Genomic DNA, 20,537 nt, shown 5'->3' on the forward strand with positions numbered 1-20,537 from the left:
TTTAGTAGAGACGGGGTTTCGCCATGATGGCTAGGCCGGTCTCGAACTCCCAACCTCAGGTGATCCACCCACCTCGGCCTCCCAAAGTGCTGGGATTACAGGTGTGAGCCACCGTGCCCAGCTTAACGCTTTTCATAGTTGGAAGTCCCTAATTAGCACAGCTAATTCTGCTTTTTGAGAAGAAGTCTGAGAAGGTAAACCCTTGGCCTCAATGACTTCTTGCTGGCTAACCTTCCTTTCTTCCTCCCTCATGAATATAGCTATTTCCATCTCTAAACCTCTCAACATTGGGGTTAGACAGGAGCTTGTCTTCAAGGTTGGGCCTTCTAGAGTAAAGCTCTTCCGTGGTTTCCACACAGGAGTCAATGAGTTGGGGATGTGTTTCTTGAGACGCGAGGTCCAGCAACAGAGTAGCAGGGTTTAAAAATCAGCATACTTTCAGGGTAACATCTGGAGTGTCAAGCAGAAGGGTCTGATATTTAAGTAACTAGTCCCCTGTTAGCCATTGGTGTACTTTTGCCTCTAGGACCCTCTGTACTGTACTCCATGGGGTGGCAGGGGTGGGAGTGTGGTGGTATGACATCTAATTGTTGTCCCAAGGAAAACTTACTGGTTTCTTCTAAGAATAGAGTGACCGTAGCCACTGATCTCAAGCTTCCTGGTCACCCAGCTGCCACCTGGTCTAGCTGTTTAGAGAAATAAGTCACTGGTCCAAAGTAATTCCTCAGCCTTTGAGTTAGAACATCGAAAGCTGTCCCTTGTTATTCATCCACATAGACGGTGAAAGGTTTTTCTAAGTTCGAGTGTCCAGAGGCAAGGGATGTCCCTGGCTTTTCTTTTAAGGCTAAGAATGCCTTTTGACAGGTTTCAAGCTCCACATCCTGGGTTCACACCACTCTCCTGCCTCAGCCTCCTGAGTAGCTGGGATTACAGGCGCCCACCACCATGGCCAGCTAATTTTTTGTATTTTTAGTAGAGATGGGGTTTCACCATGATAGCCAGGACGGTCTTGATCTCCTGACCTCCTGATCTGCCCGCCTCGGCCTCCCAGTGTGCTGGGATTACAGGTGTGAGCCACCACACCCGGCCAACAGTTTTTTTTTTTTAAAATGAACAGAGCATCAGTGAATGATAGTGCAAGTTTAAGACACCTAATAGACAAGTTAAAGGAGTCCTCCAGGCAGAAGGAAACTGACACCGGATGAAAATCTGGATGAAAAAGAAAAAGACACTAGAAATGACATCTACATAGACAAATATATAATTTTAACGTCTGACTGTTTAGCCGGGCATGATTGCTCACGCCTGTAATCCCGGCACTTTGGGAGGCCAAGGAAGGCGGATCATTTGAAGTCAGCGGTTCGAGACCAGCCTGGCCAATATGGTGAACCTTCCTCTCTACTAAAAATTCAAAAATTAGTCAGATGTGGTGGCCTAAGCCTGTAATCTCTGCTACTCAGGGGTCTGAGTCAGCAGAATCGCTCGAACCCGGAAAGCAGAGGTTGCAGTGAGCCAAGACTGTGCCACTGCACTCCAGCCTGTCTGATAGAGTAAGACTCACCTTAAAAACACCACCACCAACAAAAAAAAACCCAAAAACAAACAAACAAACAAAAACACACCTGACTCTTGAAACAAAAGTAATAGAGATGGATTGTAAGGTTTATAACAGGTGTAAAGTAAAATGCATGACAATAGCATAAAGGCAGGGAGAGGAGTTATGTGAAGAGGTATGATGCCACTTGAAGGCAGACTGTGATGGGTTAATTTTTGTGGAAAGCAAGGCAGAATTTTTGAAGTTTGTTTCTTCAAATACTTTCAGTTTCCCATACATACAAGCTAGTTTGTTCTGCAGAGATCTTATTTTCTAGGAAGCTTGGAGGGAGACCTTCTTCTCTCTGTCCTCATGGGATGCACAAGACACAAGGGAACAGACTTTCACTTTTCATTACAGTGATAGGTCTGAGGAGATAAAACTGCAATTTTTGTTTTTAATGAGATGGGATTCTCACTGGTCTTGAACTTCTGAGCTCAGTGGAGGCTTCCCCTACGTCGGCCTATCAAAGTGTTGGGATTAACAGGCATGAGGCTCTGCACCCGGCCACAACCATCAACATTTAAAATCACGTCCCTGGGTGGGCTCGAAACACCAACCTTCCGGTTAACAGCAGAACGCGCTAACCGATTGCGCCATAGAGACAAGCTCAATTGCTTGCTTTCATCTCTATATAGATTAAGCAATCACTAAACCCTAGGGGTTGCCATTTGCTTTCTGCAGGACAACTGTGCAGACTACAAAGCTTCAGAAAACCGGAGAGGCGGAGTCGACTAATCGTGTTGTTGCACGTTAGAAACGCGTGCATTGAGTGACTCTGAAGCCAGAAGGGCGGCCTTCACCCTGCGTTGACCCTCGCCTGCTTCAGAAGCCATTGCCCCTGGAAATGCCTGGATCTGCGACCCCAGCCTGAGCCAAGTAGGGCCCAAGGGAAGCCGAACTCCCCAATCAACTGGACTTCAGTAGACGGGGTCGGTGGGGCGGGAGCGGGAAAGAGGCAGGGGAGTCAAAAGGGAAAACGTGAAAAGGAGGAGGGAGAAGCAGGGGAGACCAGGACGACACAATGGGACAGCCCAGGATGCCCGTGCAGAGGGCACCGGCTGGATGCAGAGAAGATGGGACATGTATCAGAAAGGAGAGGGGGAAACGGGGAGAAGATGTGAGAGAAAATCACAAGAACCTGTAGCTGAACAAGAATAAAGAAGTAAAAATCGCATAATGTTTTTACATTAATAAAAAAAATCGGGGGACCAGGGCGATGGCTCACGCCTGTAATCCCAACACTTTGGGAGGCCGGGGTGGGTGGATCACTCACTTGAAGTCAGGAGTTCGAGACCAGCCGGGCAAACATGGTGAAAGCCCGTCTCTACTACAAATACAAAAATTAGCTGGGCTTGGTGGCGCACGCTTGTAGTCTCAGCTACTCAGGAGGCTGAGGCAGGAGGATCGCTTGAACCTGAGAGGCGGAGGTAGCAGTGAGCCCAGATCGTGCCACTGCCCTCCAGCCTGGGCGACAAAGCGAAATTCTGTCTCTCAAAAAAATATATAAATAAATAAAAGAGGGGTGGGGAAGCACAACGATGGGCAGTAGGTGTGGGGCGCCTTGGGATTCTGTACTGGTTAGTAGTCTGCGTTGTGCCTGCAGCAACCCCTGTTCTAATCCGAATCCTGGTACAGTCAAACTCTATCTTGGACCCACTGGGGCGAACCCACGTGTCTTTTGGTTTGCTTTTCATTCCTGCACCAGATGCGGCCTTTATCTGCAGCCAGAAAGCCAGAAAGCAGGGTTTACCGCTGGCCCCACAGCGCCATACTGTCTGGGGAAAAGAAGGAAACCCAAGAGTACACAAACAACGGCCCAAAGAGAAACCTTCCAAGTGCTCTATGCCTCACCGTTTAGCAGAAAATATCAAGCATCTCTCAACCTAGCTGGTCTGTACCTTCCACGAATGAAATAATGTATTTATTGCAGTCTTTCTGGTTGAGATATTTCAAATATTAGGTGGAGCTTTTAATGAGAGAGAGAGACACTCTGGAGTGTGGAAGAAAAAATGAGGGGATGTGAAGATGAGGCGACTTTAGGACAGAAAAAAAAGAGACGAGGAAGCCATGTAAACGTTTTCAGGTGGGCGTGAGGGGATGTCAGTCTTGAACCCCCTTATGTCAGGTAAAGAGCACAGCCTCTTCTAGCACAAACACCATTTCCCACATTGAGGAAATCACAGGGATCAGCAACTCTAGAGTGCGATGAAGAAGCTTCACTCTGGGAGAACCCCCTTCGTGACCACGGTCTCCCCCTGCCAGGTAAGTGGAAAGGAGCACATGGCCTGCAGGGACAGCACAGCCTCCTCGCCCTGGCCGGTCGCTCAGGGTCACCACCCTCCCCACTGCGGCCCCTCGCCATTCTTCCAAACAACTCTCCACCAAAGATTCCACCGACGGTCACCCCACAAGACAACCCAGGCCGCCTCTCAGCAGCGGCTCCCGCCCCGCAGCCACCGCGCCCTCTCACCCCCGCGGTTCTGCCCGCTGCCTCGGTGCACTTCACCTCCCTGGCTCCCGCTGTCCCCTGAGCTTACAGTGGACTCTGGGTTCTTTGAACCCCTCTTGGGAGTACTGAATGGAAAAGGGGGAGCGTGCGCAAGTGCTTGGTAGAGTGTAGACATCGTGGGATTTCACTGTGGTACCATCGCTTCGACGTCTTAGTGCTGATTTTTACACCTGCCTTCTGCTTAGGGCGCCGGCAGCAGTTTTCCATCTGTGCCTGCTCCACCTGCTGTCCTTGTTGGGTCAGCGAACATCGCCTCCCTCTACCGCTCAATCAGCAAACGGGACCGCCCTCGAGGACCTCACCTGCCGCTCACCCCCCTAACAAATTCGCTGGCATCGCCTCCGGTAGCCTCTTCCGAAGGCCTAACGAGCGCGTTAGCTGCCAACGGAGGTGAGGAGGCTCCGCTGACTGACCGGTGTCCGTGTCCGGGGCTGGCACAAACGCCATGACTTGGCTTGGCCTCTCTCTTAGTTATTCGCAGCTCAGCCCGATAGGCGTCTCCGAAGTGGCGACGGAAAGAGGGTGAGCTCATTGGGTGCAGCTCCACGGGGGCTGGCATCTCTGCACGGCTGTGTACACCTGAGCGAGAGGCTCAGTCGCTCTCTAAAGCCGCTTCCGCGGATGAGGGACACGGAGATAAATAGGAGTGGTGTGTGGTTCACCAGGACTTGCCCTCCTTCGCCCGGCTTTGCCCCTCGCTGCGGAGACTGTTCTGCCTCTGGCCCTTGGCGCAGGCCGGCTGACAGCCTAGTGAAGGAAGATTCCTGCGGGAGGGCGGCCAGTGCAAAACAATTCCCTGACCGGGAATCGAACCCGGGCCGCGGCGGTGAAAGCGCCGAATCCTAGCCACTAGACCACCAGGGACACACGGGAGGGAGCTTTCTCTCCTTTCTTCGGCCAGAAGCGACACTTTCCCTGAGCTCTGGAAGGACTTGGGCCTTTTGAGGGTCGCTCTTTGCTCCTGGAGTCTCTCACAAGGCCATTCCCTCCCTGCTTTCTTCAAAAAAAGAGACTGCAGGCGACACACTGAGGGCTCCGCGAGGGACACCGAATCCCGAGTCCTGGAGCGAGTTGCAGCGACCCGGCCGCAGCTCACCACTGAACTAGAGATGCGCCTTTGCGAGGCGGCAGCAAGTGACCAGCCGGTCGTGGGTCGCCAGGTCCGGAGCCGCGCACCAGGTTGCCAGGAGGAGGCGGGAGACGGGAGGCGCCCGGGGTGAGACGGGGGCACCCTCTGCATCATACAGGACCCAGACGCCAGCACCCTCAACATCATAAGGAATCAGACGGATGCGGAACCGGGACGGGCTGGATGGGAAACTCTTTCCAGGAAGGCTCCGGGGCCCTCAGCTGGTCTCCGACCTTCCCCTGCCACCTGTGACACCTGCCATTTTCCCACCTTAGGCGATGGCAACACCACCCTTCCGTTTGCTCCGGGCAAAACTTCCAGAGTTCCCTCTGACGCTGGAGTTTTTTCCTCCGATCCAAGAGCCGACTGGTCATCAATTCGTGATTTCCCGTCTGCTAAGTGCGTGGGCATTGAGCTTCACGCGAGTCTCTCTACCTCTGCGGAATGGCTACTTCGGGGTAGGGGAGGGGCCCTCCGGTGGATTGTAAGGTGTTTAGCAGCATCCGTCGCCTCCGCTGACTAGATAGATGCCAGGGGGTTAACATTCTCCCTCCCCGCTTCCCCTAGTCGTGACCTAGTGTCCCAGCGGTGATGGGAGAGGCGTGCAAGGGCGAAGTTGCCCCCTCTTGAGAACCACTGATGCGCCTTGTCGTGCTCTGAGCTTGTGCAGAGGACTCTCCAGATGAAGGCTCAGGGGTTGATCCAGCTTGAGACCCCCTCGCTCTCCCGCACAGTCGGACCTTAGGATTGGAGGCTTTTAACATCTCTACATCATGAGATTCGAAACGTTTAGGTGTTTTCTTCCGTTCTGTCCTCCAAATCGGCCTCTTCTGAGCCTGTTGACCAGGGCCAGCCAGGCAGAGGCTGGGTTCGCTCAACGAGGCTCCTCTCTGCCCTCCTGGAGCTTCAGGCCTCTTTCGGTTGCAGAGAAGCTTTATGGGCCACTTCCTTCCTCATCCCCGGGGGCAGGTGCGCAGTGACCCGGGAAGAAGAGGGTTTGACTGCAGTTCTCGACCCCGGCGCCCAACCTCCACCCCGGTGCGCGCACTCTTCCAGGCTCCTGCTGGTTCCACTCGCCGGGAGTTAGGTCTCGGGTCAGCCTGAGCTCCCGAGACGCCCAAGCCGGGAAGGACACGTAGGGGAAACCGGCTGCTCACTTTGGTCCTGTCCACAACGGACCCCTTTCTGCCGGAAAAGAAAGGCAGCGAGTCCTGTCCTGTTGGGTAGACAGAAGAGAGAGCAAAGGGAAGACAAGAAAAATTCTGGGAGGTTTCAGGATCTAAAGTTACCATGAAGTCGACCTAACCTCCTCTGGAGTTCGTCCCGGTCCTCCCGTGGCTGGCCATGGTGAATCGAGTTTCCGTCTCCAGTTTGCCAAGGCGGACAAAGCCGACACAATGGGCCTGTCCACTGTCTTCTTTCATATACACAAAATGTCAGCTCTTCCTGTTTCTAACTGGCTACATCATGCCTGATGACCAGCTTAGCAAATTAGAGACTCTCCATGGGATTCCATCTCTGTCTTAGTTGGGCTTCTGTAACACTGTACCATCAACTGGGTGGCTGATTCACAACAGAAATTGATTTCTCACAGTTCTGGAGGTTGGAAGTCCGAGATCAAGGTGCCGACATGGTAGGGTTATGGTGAGGGCCTTTTGACCTGGTTGTAGACTGCCACCTTCTCATTGTACTCTCAGGGGGCAGAAAGAGGGCGAGAGAGCTCCCCGGGGTCCCTTTTATAAGGGCATTAGTCCCATTCAGACTAATGGGACTAAATCGAGACTCTGTACTGAGTGGTGTGGATTTTTTGCATGTTCATCCTCCCCGCAGACAACTGGAGATGTATTGTCCCCAGAGGGTACAATAGGGAATCTTCAGTCACAAGTCAGCAACCAGCATATGTGAGTGAGAGCATGTGTCCCACTCAGAAATGAGAGTGTATTAGTCCGTTGTCAGGCTGCTGCCAAATACATAACAGAGTTCGGGACGAAAAAGAGGTTTAATTGGACTTACATTTCCATATGACTGGGGAGGCCTCAGAATCATGGCGGGAGGTAAAAGGCACTTCTTACATGGCAGCAGCAAGAGAAAATGAGGAAGAAGCAAAAGCAGAAACCCCTGATAAACCCATCAGATAGTGAGACTTATTCACTATCAGGAGAATAGCACAGGAAAGACCCACCCCTATGATTCAATGACCTCCTCCTAGGTCCCTCCCACAACACATGGGAATTCTGGGAGGTACAATTCAAGTTGAGATTTGGGTGAGGGCACGGCCAAACCATATCAGAAACGGATGAAGTGACAGCATATCCTGATGTGTGTGATGGTTTTATGAGTGACTACCTATTTCAAAATTTATTGCAATGTGTAAAAAAGAACAAGGACTTGTACTATCTGACTTTAACACTTACTGTAAGCTATTATAGACAAGGCATCAGGAGTGACAAATAGATAAACAGACTGAGTTAAGAGACTTGAAACTGAACCACAGCTATACGGTCAATAAATGGGTTTTCAATAAAAGCAGTTCAATAAAAGAAAATAAATCATTTCAATTAATGGAGTTTTATATGGATGTGGGGAGACCAACAATGTTATTCTCCCTCACACTACACACAAAAGTAATTTCAGGTGCATTATACACCAAAACTTAAAGTTAAAGATATAAAGCATTTCAAGGATACTTTGTGACTTGTTGGTAGGCAAAGATTACCCTACCAACAAGCAGGACACAGAAAAAAAAAATATAAGAAAGACATGATAAATGAGACTTCATCAACATTAGCCACACCTTCTCATCAAAAGATACCACTAAGAAAGTGAAAAGGCAAGCAAGCCACAGACAGAGGCAAAATAGTCACAAAACGTATCTGACCTCCACACCCTGTAATTACAATTATAGTGGTCTGGTACACTGCACCCAGTTTCTGCTGGAGTATTTTCTGGGTGTCTCTAATGAGTAAGAGAGGGCCCTATGGGATATTCCTTCAGTTCCCAGATGAACAGTGGGAAAGACTCCACGTTGACCTACCTCGGGGGCCTAAAAATACAGGTCGTATAGAAGGGTAGAGGATACCTGGACCCTGACCCAGACCCCTGGATGGGCTGTGCCAAGAGACCCAGCAAGGGAAGGGATTTCCTCCTGCCTCAGGTTCTCTGTTCTTCTGTGGTTAGAGGACCTGAACCCAACTCCCTCCCCAAGCACTGGAGATGGGCTTTTCCGAGGACTGGGAATCTTGCTGTCCTGAGGACAGCTGAGCAAGGGGGTCGAGGAGGAGCTTGGGTGGTGGAGGAGAGGAAACCGGGTAAGATGCGTGAAGCAGTTGGCTATACCAGGCACAGAGAGGACCCGCTGGGACCCAAGAGCCTGCATGTGAAGCCAGGTCTTGGGCTACCTCATTCCTCAAACGGGTGCCTACTTCCATGGGGTCTTCAAAGGGACTGTGGAAGGAGAGGCCTTCAGCCCACACCTCCGAATGCTTTTCCACCACAGCATGCCCGGTGGCCTTTATCCTGCTGGTGTGGAACAGTCAGACCCCTGCAGGGCTGCAGAGCCTCTGTACTGGGCGGCATTCCAGCCTGAGTGCCAGAGCTCAGAGGGCAGGCCCTGGAGCAAGAAGCGAGGAGGGCACCTTTTGAACAGAACGTGTGGGACAAGAGCGATGGCTCATCCATTTAGGTTCCTCACAAAATGAGAGTCAGGAAAATCAGGGCGCAGACTTGATTTCCCACGCAGGGCTGAAAGCAGACAACCAGAGGGAGAGCAGCACCTGGGCCGATGAGGTAGAAGACAGAAGACCTCAGTGTACTCCTGCCCTCAACCTCACCCCCTCCCACCCACATCCTCCACGCTCCCTGATCACCTTCCTCAGAAGTGTAATAGGAATCCAGATTCCCCCTGGCCTGGTTGCTGCGGGAGGCACAGCAGCCTGATGGAGCCTGAGGCAGGTGTGGGAAGATGTGGATTGTCTAACTGGAGGTTGGGAGTTCAGGGTGCAGAAGGAGAAGCTTGGAGTGCAGGATTTGGTGGTATGTGTGTGGCAGTAGGCAAAAGAAAGAGATAACTAAGCCACTTGAAATACCATGAGAATTCAAATTTAGAAAATTCCCGGGGAAGTATGCATGCAGGCACTCACGAGATCCAAAACACAGCTGCCGCGTAACTGCATGTTGCAAGCAAGCCCTAAATTGCTGATTTTGAAACAGCCTGATGGGTTCACAAAGACAATTTCTGAATAGTCTTAAGAGCAGAGGTGCACTCAAGCCACTGTGCCCTGCAGCTCAGGATCCCAGTAAGTTCTTTAAGGAGTAAGTCTTACTTCCATTTATGGAAGATTTTTGGAGTTGTCCTTGGTCACTCCCAAGAATGTTTTGGTTAGGAGTAGAATTTTAGATGTCATCAATTTAAAAATTAAAACTGAAACTCTGGAACTCATAGAGAGATAAAATTAAGAGAATCCATTCACTATCCTGAGTAGAAAGATTTCTTATAGAACATAACAGGCTTTAAATATAAAGAAAAAAATATGGCAAAATTTCATCAAATTAAATGCTTTCAGAACTAAAATTAAAATCTGAAGCCACCCAACTAGCTGGACAGACCGCTTCTTGGCCAAGAAGACCCCAGAGAAGTCTTAAATAGTGAGTTCCTGCCCAGTATTTGGAAGCTCAGACACCTCTCTTATACTCTCTCCCTTTTGTGGTGTAGACACAACTGACCAGCATTATTGTTAAAATAGAGATCCCAAGACTGACAGAACAGACTCCTTACAGCAGTAAGATACCGTATTATAAACAAGACCTAAGGCCACACCAGGCAAGGTGGAGTCATGCGCCCCTCAATTTAAAGAATAAACTATGTTCTAATTGCCACAGGTTTTTTTTCTTCTTCCTTTTTTTCTCTAGCTAAACAAGCAGTGGCCTTGAGATAAGCAATGCTGAAGCACTTGCAGCTCACCCATTACCATAAACTGACTGAGCCCTCCCTACACAAGCCATAACTACAGCTTTGATTGGACAAGAGACTGATTTCAGCAACTTTCCCTTGATAAGAGACCACTGGCTGTGGACTGGTTCTGGACAGTTTACAGAGGCTGTGCACTTGATTGCCTTTGTGTCCCTGCTTCACCTTTTGAAGCATAGGGCCTAATTATAAAGTATTTAAATGTTGTCTCCACTCCAAAGTGAATATGGGTTGCATGTAACAGGCATATTTACTCAGCATGCATGCAGCAGGATCCCTTCACGAATATTCAGAGCTCCTCCTATTCCCTGTTGAATATGTATATGTGGCCCAACAGATCAACATAAATCCCTGTTCCCCACTCCCCTCCCTGGAATCCTACTTTTTGGGTTTCAGCAGGAGTGTATGCCTCCCACTCTGTCAGAATGGCCACCTTGCAGGCTGTAACTCTTTATAAAAAATAAAATCTCCCTTCTAAATTTATAAATTGTGTGATTTTTCAGTTGACAGCTTTCAGTCGGACTTTTCACTGACTGGGAAAAGTCATTTGCAACATATTTATTTTAAAAATGACTCCTCAGGATACAAACTTCTTGTGCAAAAATCACAGGCATTCTTATACACCAATAACAGACAAACAGAGAGCGAAATCATGAGGGAACTCCCATTCACAATAGCTTCAAAGAGAATAAAATACCTAGGAATCCAACTTACAAGGGATGTGAAGGACCTCTTCAAGGAGACCTACAAAACACTGCTCAATGAAATAAAAGAGGATACAAACAAATGGAAGAACATTCCACGCTCATGGGTAGGAAGAATCAATATCGTGAAAATGGTCATACTGCCCAAGGTAATTTATAGATTCAATGCCATCCTCATCAAGCTACCAATGACTTTCTTCACAGAATTGGAAAAACCTACTTTAAAGTTCATATGGAACCAGAAAAGAGCCCGCATTGCCAAGTCAATCCTAAGCCAAAAGAACAAAGCTGGAGGCATCACATTACCTGACTTCAAACTATACTACAAGGCTACAGTAACCAAAACGACATGGTACTGGTACCAAAACAGAGATATAGACCAATGGAGGAGAACAGAGCCCTCAGAAATAATGCCAAACATCTACAACTATCTGATCTTTGACAAACCTGACAAAAACAAGCAACGGGGAAAGGATTCCCTATTTAATAAATGGTGCTGGGAAAACTGGCTAACCATATGTTGAAAGCTGAAACTGGATCCCTTCCTTACACTTTATACAAAAATTAATTCAAGATGGATTAAAGACTTAAATGTCAGACCTAAAACCATAAAAACCCTAGAAGAAAACCTAGGCAATACCATTCAGGACATAGGCATGGGCAAAGACTTCATGTCTAAAACACCAAAAGCAATGGCAACAAAAGCCAAAATTGACAAATGGGATCTAATTAAACTTAAGGGCTTCTGCACAGCAAAAGAAACTATCATCAGAGTGAACAGGCAATCTACAGAATGGGAGAAAATTTTTGCAATCTACTCATCTGTAGATTCATCAGAATCTACAAAGAACTCAAACAAATTTACAAGAAAAAACCAAACAACTCCATCAACAAGTGGGCAAAGGATATGAACACACACTTCTCAAAAGAAGACATTTATGCAGCCAAAAGACACATGAAAAAATGCCCATCATCAGTGGCCACCGGGGAAATGCAAATCAAAAGCACAACGAGATACCATCTCACACCAGTTAGAATGGTGATCATTAAAAAGTCAGGAAGCAACAGGTGCTGGAGAAGATGTGGAGAAATAGGAACACTTTTACACTGTTGGTGGGACTGTAAACTAGTTCAACCATTGTGGAAGTCAGTGTGGTGATTCCTCAGGGATCTAGAACTAGAAATACCATTTGACCCAGCCATCCCATTACTGGGTATATACCCAAAGAATTATAAATCAAGCTGCTATAAAGACACATGCACACATATGTTTATTGTGGCACTATTCACAATAGCATAGACTTGGAACCAACCCAAATGCCCAACAATGATAGATTGGATTAAGAAAATGTGGCACATATAAACCATGGAATACTAAGCATCCATAAAAAATGATGAGTTCATGTCCTTTGTAGGGACATGGATGAAGCTGGAAACCATCATTCTCAGCAAACTATTGCGAGGACAAAAAACCAAACACTGCATGTTCTCACTCATAGGTGGGAATTGAACAATGAGAACACTTGGACACAAGAAGGGGAACATCACACACCGGGGACGGTTGTGGGGTAGGGGGAGGGACAGCATTAGGAGATATGCCTAATGTAAATGATGAGTTAATGGGTGCAGCACACCAACATGGCACATGTATACATATGTAACAAACCTGCATGTTGTGCACATGTACCCTAAAACTTAAAGTATAATAAAAAAAGTCAAAAAAGACTCAATTCTTGAATATATAAGAGAACTTTTGTAAATCAGTAATATAGAGCTGAGCCAAATAAAATAGGGCAAAATATTCAAATAGGCCTTTGCAAAGGAGAGTTTCTTATATGCTGGAAGCCATAAGAAAATATGCTTCATAGGATTGCTCATTAGGCAAATACAAATTAATTCCACACTGAGATAGCACTAACCACTCACCAGTGTATGGATACCTTTTTTTTTTTTCTTTTTTCTGAGACAGGGTCTCATTTTGTCACCCAAGCTGGAGTGCAATGGTGCGGTCTTGACTCACTGCAACATCCCACTCCTGAGTAGCTGGGACTACAGGTGCATGCCACCATGTCCGGCTAATTTTTGTATTTTGAGTAGAGACAGGGTTTCGCCATGTTGGCCAGACTGGTCTGAGAGCATAGCTACATTTAACAAAGTTAGTACACCAAATACTGACAAGAATTTGGTGCCATTTCACCTGTCATCGCTGGTGAAAAAAGTATTCTAGAAGACTGGCAATTTATACTAAGGTTAAACTTATACTCAGGTCATGACCCAGCAATTGAAGGACTTCCATGAATCTCAAGTGTACACAAAGACTGTTATAAGAATATTGAGCACAAGAATTCAATAACCCCAAAATTGAGACGTGATCTATGAAACTACGTGGATATATCTCATGAGTATATTGAACGTAACTGCAGAAAAAAGGCCAGGTACAAAAGATATATGTACATTCACTCATGTGAACTTTAAGAACAGGCAATTGTAACCTATGGGAATAGACATCAGAATAGTGATTAACTAAGAGGACACAGGGTGGGAATCGCCTGGACAGGGGCTCTAACAGGCCTTTCTCAGATGATGGCAATTTTCTCTAACTTGAGCTGGGTGGTGATGACGTTGATCAAAACTAAACAAATTGCCCTAAAGATTTGTGCAGTTTATGTGAACTGTAGTTTCTTTACTGTTCTCATTGCTTGAACCTGGGAGACACAGGTTGCAGTGAGCCAAGATTGAGCCATGGCACTCCAGCCTGCGTGACAGAACAAGACTACATCTCAAAAATAATAATAATAGTAATAATTTACTGTTCTCATAAAAATTAGCGGTTGGGGAATGGAGGCAAGCCGGTGCAGACCATGACAACTAGTTTAGATTTTATTGTAAACTCATTAAAAACTCGTTCTCGTTTTGTGTTTTTAAAAAATTCCACTGATACAGCCGTTTTCTCTACCGAAAAAGACTATAACCGCATTATTTCATCAGTGGAAGCTACAGACAAAGGGCCCTTGAGAGGCGGCATCTTCACCTATGGGAATTTTTCCTGCTCAATTGTGAGACAAAGAGCATGTCCAAGTTTTCCTATTGGCCAGGCCGCCCCCTAGTTTCTGCACTGTGGGCTAAACTCCAGAAGCTGGCGCCCTTCAGGGCAGGAGGTTTACTCTGCTCTCTGGATGCTGCTAGGATGAAAGGCAAAGCAAACGACAGGTCTATTAGCCACAATCGCAGGATAGAAAACACTACTGTGACCCAAATTAGAACCGAGGTTATGGCAACCACAACTACAAGTATTAACCACTACACAACCACAAAGCCTGCTGACAACCATTGCACTTCTTATATTTTTTTAATGTAAAAACACTCACACTATTTTATCTGCTTTATTCTTGGATGTCTGCAGATTTTCTTGCTTTTCTGTCTTTCATGCGCTTCTCCCTTTCTCTCCCCATTCTGCTGCATAATTTAAAAAAAATCTCATCTCTCAGAATCCAGCCACTGCCTCTACAACAAGCCTCCTGGGAAGTCTCTTTGTCCCATTGACATCTCTGCCTTCTTTCGCTCCTTTTTTTTTTTCTTTTTTGACGGAGTCTCGCTCTGTCGTCCAGGCTGGAGTGCAGTAGCGCAGCGCAATCTTGGCTCACTGCAACCTCCGCGTCCTGGGTTCAAGCGATTCTCCTGCCTCAGTCTCCCAAGTAGCTGGAATAGCAGGTGCATGCCACCACATTCGGCTAACTTTCGTATTTTTAGTAGAGACGGGATTTCTCCATGTTAGCCAGGCTGGTCTTGAACTCTTGACCTCAAGAGATCCATCCGCCTCGGCCTCACAAAATGCTGGGATTACAGGCGTGAGCCACTGTGCCCGGCCAAATTTCAGGCCAACACCTGTTGACACACATTGCCAGACACACGGAATCCCTCGCGGAACACCGATGGGCCCACAAAACACGCGGAGGCCGCGGTCGCTGACGATGTTAGCAAATTCGGTTCACAGTGTCTGGGGTACAGCCCTGAGGGTCCACTGGCCACCTCTGTGCAAGGACTAGTCTCCGCCGCTCCCCTCATCTCCACGCAGATTCTTGCCCACACACCTCCCCTTTCTTTGGGCCGCTGACGCCTCTTGGACCTCTGAGGTGACTGTCCTGCCTGCAGCTTCTCTCCTTCCAAGAGCGTCATTTCTTGATCCTCTCCATAGGGGCTCAACGGTAAGCCCAAGGTCCAGCACGCGAATCAGGAACCTGATGGTTCTTCGGGTTTGCAGGGATCCTTCCAGTGAATAGACGAAAGTAACAGGTATCAGTATCAAAACTGCGGTGACTCGCCAGAAACACTTCCTGCTTGCCACCTTGCTAAGCTGTTTGAGTGCAACAACTGCATGGGGTCCTGGGTTTGTCTCCTGCCGCTTTTTCTTGAGTGTTGCCATCACTTTACCTTGTGGTGGCCAAGTCCCTAAATGCACTATTAGGTTATGCAGTATAATTTTCAGCGTAAAAGACAGGTAAAGAGCCATAGGGAACTGAAAAACACCCACTTGCATTGGCCGGGAATTGAACCCGGGTCTCTCGCGTGGGAGGCGAGAATTCTACCACTGAACCACCAATGCCTCTCCGTGGTAACAGCCTGGAGGATAAGAGAAAAGAGTATCCACAAAGACTTAGAAACTGTTCCAAGCGGGTTTTTCAAGAGTCGACTAAAAGCTAACAAAGACATCCAAACCAAATATGTTTTTATAGGAAAGTTTTACTAGACAACGTTATAAATATCAAAATAGCTCATTTGTCGGATCAAACTCTTAACTCTGAAAAAGGTCTTTCTTTCTACCTGCATTACAAACCCCTATAATAAAACATCAGAAATTCATTCATGTTTCTTTTTTCTAATCCTAAATCTTCCATCGTCAACCTCAAACTGCTACCTTAGAGGTTCTGAGAAGGTAACCTAACTGGTAGTTTAGGTAAGTAAAGTTCAAATCCAGGGAGGAAATAAAAAGCAAAGCAGAATTCGAAGAAAGAGGAAAGAAAAGGACAGAAGCAAGGTAGAAATAATGAAGAAACAAAGCTTGGTCCACTAAGTTAGTCTTTTGTCGCTGGTGTTTTTGGCAAAAGAGTAATGATCGGTCTCGTAATCATTATAATACTATTATTTGTCTGCTTGAAGATGTATGAAGCATTTGAAGGATATGCGATATGAAAAGCTGAAGAGCGCTTGCCGTCAATGTTTCATTGTTTGGGAGGATCCCATTTCCTGAGTTAATATGCTTTGATGTATTAGCTATGTAAGGAGTAGACTACTTTAAGGAAATATTGACGATCAAAATATTAACATATTAGTCTTTTGGTGAAGTTTAAATACTAGAGAGATTTCTTTCCTCAATTTTCCCTGGAAACATTCAACTGAGAAGAAAAATCCAGAGTTTTCCCCACGTGTTGGGTCTGGGAGTCATTATGACTTTTTCAAAGACAGGAGCTGTGACATGGAATCATGCTTCTTCTCTAGCTGAGAAGCCAAGCTAAGTCCAGGCTGAGTCATAAACTTGAGCCCACCAAGGAAATCACCCTTCACATTCACCTCGCAGAGCTTTGGCTGTTCTCCGTTCTTTGCCCAACACCCAAGACACACACCAGCCGTGGCCAACAAACCTTAACATATGATCTATATCAATCAGAGCTATATTTATTCCCAAATCTCTTTCTAAAATACAAACCTATACTTTCTACTCTCAACTTCTAAATTTACAAAGGCCTCATATGCATCTCAGAGTCACAGATGCTAAAACTCAACACACCAGTGAGTTCCCTGTCAGCATCATGTACCACCCTCTACCTCAAAACTCAATGATCAGACCCAGGCACGGTATCTCCCAAAGAGTAGTGCACTGTCCTGTGTGTTTCAAGAATCACTAAAACCTGTTTCTACTCTGGCCTAGCACACTTAGGCTTGCAGATGGCTACCTTCTCCTTCTGTCCTTGCATGGTGGAGAGAGAAAGAGATAGCACTTTGGTCTTTCTCCCGTTTCAAATGACACTGATCTCATCATGGTGATCCCACGGGGATGACCTCATCTAAGTGGTGAGGACCACCATCCATCCTATTTGCCAAGCCAGATCTTTCTTTGGATAAACTCTCTCATTTTCACAACACAACAATTTCAGTTCAATTCAAAACATAGTGTTTAAGTTTACTGGACACTCCACAAGCTTACTGCCACTTTGCTACCACACTTTTCCATCTATCAGCTCTTGCATCCATTAACATAAACAGACAAAAAACTGGACTCCCCGCCAGGCACAGTGGCTCATGCCTGTAATACTAGCACTTTGGGAGGCTGAGGAAGGCAGATCATGAGGTCAGGAGATTGAGACCATCCTGAAAAAAATGGTGAAACCTCGTCTCTACTAAAACTAGAAAAAAAAAAATTAGACGGGCGTGGTGGCACTCACCGGTAGTCCCAGCTATTTGGGAGGCTGAGGCAGGAGAATCGCTTGAACCCGGGAGGTGGAGGTTGCAGTGAGCCGAGATCACATTATTGCACTCCAGCCTGGGTGAAAGAGAAAGACTCCATCTCAAAAAACAAACAAACAAACAAACAAACAAACAACTGGACTCCCTACAGCCAGTGTAGAATGCACCATTCAGCCAGTGTAGAATGCACCATTCACTTGCCACACTGTGTGCTGAGTGACCCTTCCACAGCTTAAATTTGCACATAACTTCAGCCTAAAACCATGTAATGTCCCTTTATTTCTTCAGTACACTGATTAATACCTCATTATCTGTACCCTGCTTCCCTCTATGCTCATCATTCTAATAGCTCTTGCCAATACTCAAATCCAGGAGCAGCAAACTACTTGACATATCACAAACTTTTCACGGGTTCACCAGTGGATTCCCCAGTGAACCAGCTGTCTTAACTCAGGCTTCCATAACAAAATACCACAGACTGGATGGCTTGAACACGAGGAATTTCTTTCTCACAGTTTGAGAGGCTGAGAAGTCCAAGATCAAACTGCCAGCTGATTCAGTTCCCTGGTGAGGGCTCTCTCCCTGGCTTGCAGATGGCTACCTTCTCCTTCTGTCCTCACATGTTGGAGAGAGAGAGAGAGCACTTTGGTCTTTCTTCTGTTTCCTATAATGACATTGATCTCATCATGGAGATCCCGTGGGCATGACCTCATCTAAACCTGATTACCTCCCAAAAGCCCTCCCTCCAAAATACCTTCACACTGGGGGTTAAGGCTTCAATATATAATTTGAAGGGGACACAAATATCCATTCCATTAAACCAGCACCTGCATTTGCAATCCAGCGTCTGGGCCAGGCTTAGCAGGGTAGAGCCCAAGGCTTCAATTGACAGGAGTTTTATGCTCTCATGCTCTGGCTCCTTGGCTCTGGGAGCTTCTAGAAGCAGTAGGGTGATAGATCCTTTAGGAACTACACTGTGAAACACATGGTGGGTAAAAGAGTGCCCTATTAAGAATTTTGGTTATGCCCCCATTAGTGTGCTTGGCTCAACCTATTAATAGTAAGTAGTGATTCGCATCCATCTCAGTACCACCTCCTGCAGTCATCCTATCAGTTTCCATTGCATTCTCCTATCCTTGGCTTGCTGGTTCAATACTCTTAAGTGATTCACTCCTGGTGCTCTCCTTTTTCCCTCACAGATATCTTGTGATTTATTTGATTCTCTCCACCTCTACAGGTTAAGAAGTCTAATTTTAAAAAAATCTGTAGATGGATGTTGGGAAGCTGTTGGGAAGCTGTGGGGAGAGCCCTTGGGCTTTTCGCCTGGGTAAAGTGCAGATTCCTGAGGATTCTGGGCCTTGGCCTCCAGCTGCACTAGTGCTGGCCACTTAGCTGTTCTCAGCAGCGTCACCTGGCGCAATGGTGCTGAAGCGCACCGCCGAGAGGCCAAAAGACAAAGCAAGAGTGGGGTAGCTATGGCCTGGAACCCATTTAGGCAAAATTGAGGGCGGGCGGGGAAAAAGCAATAGAGAAGGGCGGGCAATACAGGATCTGTACACCACATATTAGGAATTGTATTTATTAAATTGTTGATTACCTAAGCCTGCAGAGAGCAGTTTGGACACGTAACCGGTTTTCTGAGGATTATTTGGGGAAGGGGTATGCATGCAAATGTACATACACGCAAATGTATATAATTCGTGTGATTTTGGAATATTGACTCGACGAGTTCCAGATGCAGATTTAGAACCTTTTTAAAAAATATTTTGTTTCTGTTGTCTCGCAAATCAGCCAGATCTGCAACTTATCAGAGTAAAATGAAACCAAGCGGGACCCTTAGGAAATGCGCTAAGATATCATCCACTTTCAGTGTCAGCCTGTGTAAATTCGGGCGATAGAAGAGTATGAAGAGAACTTTAAGGAATTTCTGGAACCAAAGCTAATATTAAGCAGGCCTCTTGCTGGCAGACCAGTGGAAATTGTAGCCTGGTCAACAATCTGTCTAGATTGAGGAGGTCTAAAATACAGCCAAAGGTTCAACTACTTTTCTGTTTATTTTTCAACCTCGACTAAACTCACTAAATTTAGAGACAAAAAAAAAAAAAAAAAGACAAAAACAAAACAAAACAAAAAAAACCCCAAAAACAAAAGCCCACGTTTCCACCCGGTCTCAAACCAGGAACCTTTACACGTCTGAGGCGAACATGATAACCACTGCACTACAGAAACTACATATACACCGGAAAAGGCAAAATATAATCAGGAAAATCTTAGCCATTTCTATTATCGTTTCCAAAGTAAGAAGTTCAACTGCATTTCGAAATTCGACTGAAAAAATCCCAATAAGCACCAGCCGTCAAGAAGACAATGGCTCCCAATAGGCCCATGCTTAGCGTTCCGCGCCTACCCCGACACGAAGACCATGGGGACCCACACCCGGGCTTCGGGATCCCGCATCCTCCCCTGGGTATCCAGTACCAGAACTAAGCGCCATGTGCGGGATCCTCCCGGCTGACACTCTTCGGCTCCCAGAAGCTGCAGGAGACGGCGGGCTTTGAGCGTCCGAGCCCCGGGCGCCCCATGCCTCGCAGGAGTGTGGACGCCGCCCTTCCAGCGATGCGGACCCCGCCTCGGGGCCTTTTCCCTGGCGCCGGCCGTCGGGGCTCCTGGCTCTTCGCGTCCTCCCAGGAAACGTAGAACCCTCCTTGCCCTCCCTCCGCAGGCCGAGGGGCGTAAGCTGCGAGCTCTTTCCTCGCGGACCCTTTGGCCTCAGCGCCTCCACCTCTTGCAATTCTTAGCTCACGGCTTTTCCTCCTGTAACAAGGCCCTTCCATCTCATGTCCCCTACTCCCTCTTAGCACCAGAGAGATGCTGCCCCTGCCCCACAGGTCACATTCCATGAGTGATGAAGTTTCTAGGGTTGTAACCATGGCATCTCAAGCCCTGTGTGTTCCTCTCCATGCTCCCCACTGAGCAGTCTTGATCCTGTATTAGCCCCAGGAAATGAAATAGAAACAGGACCCTAGGTTAAAAAGTTGCAGTGGAGATGTGGTGGCCACCAGGGGCTGGAACTGTGGGGGTGACTGAGAGTATTCCAAAGTCCTGTGGCCAACTTACCGGTGCTGAGTTTGCTGGTGAGCGTCTCTGTCAGCTGCCTTCCCTGGGCGAGT

At 47.2% G+C, this 20,537-nt stretch overlaps 2 non-coding genes and 2 pseudogenes across 2 annotated transcripts; 1 reads left to right on the forward strand and 3 right to left on the reverse strand.

Moving 5' to 3' along the window:
- Positions 1–4,898: 4,898 nt before the first annotated feature.
- TRNAE-UUC (transfer RNA glutamic acid (anticodon UUC)) lies at positions 4,899–4,970 on the reverse strand. Its single transcript has one exon. It is a non-coding gene; the product is annotated as a tRNA-Glu (tRNA).
- Positions 4,971–5,105: 135 nt separating this feature from the next.
- On the reverse strand, positions 5,106–6,659 carry LOC129007497 (uncharacterized; annotated as a pseudogene).
- A 2,002-nt stretch (positions 6,660–8,661) lies between these two features.
- On the forward strand, positions 8,662–9,171 carry LOC129006511 (FAM231A/C-like protein; annotated as a pseudogene).
- Positions 9,172–15,437: 6,266 nt separating this feature from the next.
- On the reverse strand, positions 15,438–15,508 carry TRNAG-CCC (transfer RNA glycine (anticodon CCC)). Its single transcript has one exon. It is a non-coding gene; the product is annotated as a tRNA-Gly (tRNA).
- Between the last annotated feature and the right edge of the window lie 5,029 nt (positions 15,509–20,537).

Source organism: Pongo pygmaeus, chromosome 1, assembly GCF_028885625.2.
Source record: "Pongo pygmaeus isolate AG05252 chromosome 1, NHGRI_mPonPyg2-v2.0_pri, whole genome shotgun sequence".
In the NCBI taxonomy this organism is placed as follows: Eukaryota; Metazoa; Chordata; class Mammalia; order Primates; family Hominidae; genus Pongo; species Pongo pygmaeus.